This window comes from Arvicola amphibius, chromosome 3, assembly GCF_903992535.2.
Source record: "Arvicola amphibius chromosome 3, mArvAmp1.2, whole genome shotgun sequence".
Classification (NCBI taxonomy): Eukaryota; Metazoa; Chordata; class Mammalia; order Rodentia; family Cricetidae; genus Arvicola; species Arvicola amphibius.
Genome location: NC_052049.1, coordinates 67,807,951 through 67,814,252, shown reverse-complemented (window position 1 = coordinate 67,814,252; position 6,302 = coordinate 67,807,951).

Genomic DNA, 6,302 nt, shown 5'->3' with positions numbered 1-6,302 from the left:
TGGCCCTCTGTATAAGTTGACAAATGCTGAGAGGCAGAAAGGCAGTGATTGGAGAACTCCCTAATAGGATTACAATTGTTCACTTACTTTGAAAATCATTTGAGGACAAAATGTTAGTAGTGAATAAAGAAGAGTTGAGAATAGATTCTGACATCTTTATTTATGTGTTGAGGAAATGAATCATATTTGAAATTAAACATGAGCTGAATATTATGATGCATGGTTCATGGATTACACAGGGCAAACAAGGGTGTGGATATAAACTAAGGACCCCTAAGTAGAAACCTTCCATTTTGAATTTCAAAACCAGGGCATGAGAAAAACAAGTATGGTCCAAGTTTATACGGGTGGAGAGAATACATTTTGAATCTACCAAAGAACATGAGATTATAATCCATTTATGTTGATAAATGAAGTTACATAAAAACATGCCAGAAAAGCCTGCATGTCATCCATTCAAGGCCACATTGAATATTTTGCAATATCTTATGATAGTCACAATTTTCTGAGATGATTTGCTTTTATATCAAATTGGAATATAAGAAAAATATATCTTTATGGCTTCTGTAACAGGCATTTCTTTCTTTTGTATACTGCATTTGGCAGGTTAAAAGGGCAGAGCTGTGTTGATTAACTATCCAAATGTTTAATCAATACAGGAATAGCAAGATGCATTCTAGCTATGAAAGACCTTGGAAAGGCCCCACTTGCCTTATTCTCCACCCCACAAGAGGGACATCACTGAACTATTGCATAGTTTCTGCATATCAATGTAGCAAGGCTTAGATAAATACAATGTTAATGGATAATTGTGGGTCACCTTGTCAAAACATGTTAAATGCCCCTTGAGTATGATTTTTTTTCTCCTTATTAAAAATGACAGTAAACTGTGACCTTGTTGATATCAAACATGCTTTCAGGAAGCAAATGTTATTATTCAGTCTTTAAAAAGGTTTATTGATTTATGAGTCAAAAATTAATTAGAATTAAATTACAAAACATACGTTCTGTGTTGCCAGAAATGGTAATTGTATGGCAAAGTGCTAAACAGCATAACTTGGTTTATGAACAATACCTTTATGAACACTCATTCAGAACGCACACAGAACAGCTTCCAAATGATTCATCAGTAAGACTTGTGTGCCTGGACATCTGGGATATCGACAGCACGGAGTCAGGGAAAGTTCACTGGGTGACCAAGGTCCTTGGACGCTGGCCAAGAATATGCCATCTGTCAGGATGGTCATATATACAGGAAGCCTGAGGCTTGGACCTCTGCCTCCCCCCTATCTATTCATAAGCCATAAATGCCCACACGGATCCTCCACTGCTTTTGGTGCTGACGAAGGACAGAGGCTTTCTTGTCATCTGGTGCCATGAGTCACAGTTGTGGCACTTGGGACGTAGGTTCCAAGTGCTGCTTCGGCAGCATGACACACAGAATGGAATGGGTTAGATTGGCAGTCATATTTGAGGTTTTCTTTTCTATTTTTTTTTTCAGAAAAAATGTTTCTTAAGAGACTGGTAAAATGAAGATGGCCAAGAATGCAGATTAGGAAGGGAATGCCAGATTTTGTCTTTTTATCATTTGTTGCTACAAAGCCTAAGATAATGTTAGGTTGAAACCGAAAATGGGATAAAAATGACATAATTGGCTAAGATTTTTCTTTACTACAAAGCCATTTTTTCCTGCTGAGAATGAATGTAGAAATGTTTAAGACCATAGGTTGTGTGCTACAGGATGCATGACTACAGAAAGAAAGTATTATGCTACTTTAATGGGTCATGGTAGGAAAATATGCTGTATAAGTATACATTTAGAATATGTAATAAAGGGTATTGTCATCTTTAAAAATGAAAGAAAACAGCATAAATAACTTAAATGGAAGCCTCTTAACATGTCAATGGTTTTATTAGGGGAATAGTTTCACTTTGTATATACATCTTCAATTTACCTCTGGGCAGTCGAGTATAAAGTAACAATTTACACATTATAATGAAAGGAAATGTCTCAATTTAAAATATCTACTATGTAGTAGAAATTTATTCTTTCAGAGCACAGAAAACTCCTACATACAGTCTTACCACTCTGCTGTATGTGGAATTTGAAGTACAGAGAACATGTATACACACATGCAGTTCTGACAGTATACAATTAAATCGATTTTCATTTGACATAATAATTCTATTTTATTTGAAAGTAGCATCTTCCACAGGATTCTGGGTTTTTGTCTGAATTCTTTAGAAAACATGAATGAGCACCACAGGGTCATCCTAACCACAGAGCACTTCCTGCAGCTTTTAAAGTGCTCTTTAAAACACAAGGTCAAAAATAATTTCACAGTGCTCTGTACTCCCCAAATAAGAACTCAGTTTTTAATAGTGCCAGGAAACAAATGGGAATTCCTTAGATTCTAGATGATAACAAGGAGGTTCAGAGTAACCACCTGGAGGTCATATAGCAAGGCAGGTGCAGGACCAGAATGGATGTAAATCCAGTTTATACAGTCAATTTCCATTACACGATGTCACTTTCTTCAAAGATGGAGCATCCATTCATTCCTTCTTATCCACTCCTTCCTCAATGTCCTTCCCATAAGAACGAACATACATGGCATGTACATATATAAATAGATGTCTTGGGAAACACACTATATTTTGTGCTAATCTAAAAATTAGTTGAAAAAATAAAAACTTGCCTTCCACTAAAACATTTCATATTCTCAGAAAATGGGAGATATCTACTGTTGTTACCATTGCTTATTTTGCTGTGTTTTTTAGACTTCTTTATGTTAGCTAAAACTCTACAGAAATATCTATCATGCACTATTCTAAGCAATTTGTGTAATAATTCATTTTGTTGTTGAATGAGGTTATCTCTCTTTGTAGGAGTGGGACCTACTTTTCCTAAAATTACCTCTTTCTCTTCCTCCATTTTTATTTTCTTCCATGGAAGAAATAATAAAGCCTAGATTTTTCATAAATTGCCCAAAGTCACCAGCTGGTAAAGACTGGCCCTGGGATTCTAATAAAGGGACCCCACAATTCATTCCATTATGATTTGGAAGGCATTTATATGTCTGAGGTCGATCCCAGTGCCCACCAGCAGCATCAGTAAAAGACATCAAGATGGAAGTAGAGCAAACATCAACCATTGAAGCCAGGTTTTCTCACTCTACCTCTCATTCAGAATATCCATGATGACGCAGGTTTCCCAGCTGCCACTGCTGCTGCATATTATATTTTGACTGCAGAAGTGTAATCAAGTCACTTGATTCTTGTCCCAACCCTGTCCCAAACTTATTTAGTTTTTCAACAGTTCATGATGCTGTCAATAGTATTTAATGTCACATTTATGCAACCAGTATCAGGATTTCCACTGTTAAGTCACATAGAAACATCGTTAAAATTTCTACCTGCATGGAGCTTAATTGACATCTATCAAACTTATGTAACTTTAATTCTTATGGATAAATATTTGCCATAAGAAGTTTGATGTGCTGAATATAAAATGATGTAGCAAATTATCTCATTGAACATTTATTAGTAACAGTATTTAACTTTTTAAAAATAACATTTTCATTCTTTGGAAGCTTTATACATCTATGTAACATATATTGATCATACCTATCTACTTCTATCTCCCTCCAAATTTCTCTAGTTGTCTCCAGGTCATCTCCTTCTCAACTTCATGTGTTCTTCTCATTTTAATTGTTATTAATAACTCACGTAGTCCAATTAATTCTGTCCATATACTCACAGGTGGCCTTTCTCCGGGGCATGAGCAACCTACTTATAGCCCTATCATCAGAGGAGAACCACTCTTTTCTCTCCATAGCTATCAACTGCCAATAGCTCTTCCAATGCAGTGGGACATCAAGGGTCCCTCCCTCATCAATGCAGGAATTTTGACTGGCTTGATCTTCTGTAGGTCTTTTTTAGGTAACCATAGTTGCTGTGAGCAGTCTGGCTATGACCAGAACTCAGCATTTCACAGTTCTCCCTTACCTGGCAGCATTTCCATTATGTTTCTTTTTCTCAGAGGTTCTCTGAGCCTTGGATGATGGAAGGTTGCTATAGATGACCATCCACAGCTGAGTGCTCGGAATCACTTACACTGGGCACTTTTTCAGTTGTCTTTGTATTAATCACTACCCACTGCAAAGGGGTAACTAAAATTGGCAGCAGCAAAATCTGTGGGTATCAATATCATTTAGAATACAGTTCTAACTACAGGAGCATTTAGCAAAGGAACAAATGATAAGTTCCCTTTAGGGCCTATAATCTCTTTAGTCATGGACTGTGGGCCATGTTTACAGTACCAGTCATGAAACCCCTTATGTGAAGAAGGCCTCATACCCAATTAGAAAGTTGTTTGTCACCTCCATAACCATCACTGTTTCACCAGTGGACACATCTTACTAGCAGGTCAGTATTACAGTATTCAAGGTCTGACACTGGGTAAGAATATTGAGGCTTTCCTCCATAGCAGTCTTCATTTGACTCTTAAAATTATTAGCATACATTTATTTTTATGAAGAGATTTGTTTCTTCATGACATTTTCATATGAGGACTTCAATAATACTGACTCATTATTTATCCAACCCTCTTCCCCCATACTTCTGGTCCCTTTCCTTTTCCTGAATAGTTGCCATTCTAATCTCTCACTCTCCTTTTCCCTCTCTTGATTTTCTCTCTTATGTGCACACACACACACACAGACACACACACACACACACACACACACACACACACGCTCATGTGCAAACTGATTGTATGTCTTATATAGCATGCCAATATATGTAACATGTATATATACTATGTTATGTATATAGATTCAGTACTGTGTGATTGCACATATAGACACAGTCATACTAACATACATATAAATAAACTTGGATTCTGCATATATACCATGAGATAGTTGTCCTTCTGGGTGTGTTCATTTAGCATGGTAATCTATAGTTTTATTGATTTTCCTTCAAATGGTATAATTTCATTTTTCTTTATGACTGAATAAAATTAATTGTGTATATGAGTATTATAGTTCATTTGTTTTAATGATTTATAACTTTAATGATTGTTATAGCCTTAATAATTATATTAGATTTAAAATGATTCAACAAACACTTGAGAATTTAATCTTTACTTGACAAACCGTTCAAAGTAGTGATATCATAGGAGATCCCTAAGTAAAAGAAAACATTCTTATGGAAGTGACTTGATGTCATTCAAATTATCTTTTTAAGAAAACTAGAAATGGTAATGTCTCCCTTGTAAGGTTGCCAGCACCACAGCTTTTTATCTTTCTATTTGCACATCTTTTCTCTTGAGGCGTTATGAAGAAGTTCTGTTTTTGCCTGTGACTGATTAATTTTCCTTTTCTCTACTTAATTTGTTCATGAATCCAAAATATCAACCTCAGAAATATTAATCCATGAAGTTTCTTCATTATGTTTTTCAGCCACTTTCAACTACAGGAAGTTTGTATAGAACTTTTAATCTACATGTTTAACATCAAATCATCAGAATCAAATGATTGTCACTAATGTCATTATTTTTTAATGTCACTAAAATAATAAAAAGTATGTTGATATTTAAATTTAATTGCTTTCACTCATTGAAATTGGGAAGACATTACCTGAACCAAATGGGATAAAAGTCAATATTAGCTTATTAAACAAACAAATCATAAATATAGCCATAGTAGCATTCTCTACTTTTTTATTGTCAAAGGTTTTATATTATGATGTATGTAGACAGAGCACATGTTTATTATACATATGAACATTAGATGACCTTGTAAGTGGAAAGATGTTTGAAGATTCAGTTTTTCTTTTTTATGGTGTTGTATTCTTTTTTATTGATTTTATTGAGCTATTCATTTTTCTCTGCTCCCCTCCCTGCGTCTCCCCTCCCCTTCAAACTTCTCCCATGGTCCTACTTCTAGAGTGTTAAAAATACTCTGCATTCTTATTTCAGTGTAGATTCAGTATAGATTTGGGCAAATCTAAGGCATGGAAACAAGTTTACTGCTAAGAATACATGAGCATTTCTACTTAATTATTTAATAGTAGCAACTTCAAAAGAAAATACTTGAAAAACTTTTCTATTATATTCAAATTTTAATAATTTAGTACCTATACTTATAAGACAATGTGATCACTGGTATGAATCTATGCTGAGTTGGCTTTATAAATTAGCATGGGAGACAATTTCACAGTAGACTTCCTGGTATTCTGACTACTACACACTTTCATGCTCCTCCTCTGCAATATGTTCTGTAAGATAGAGATGCAGG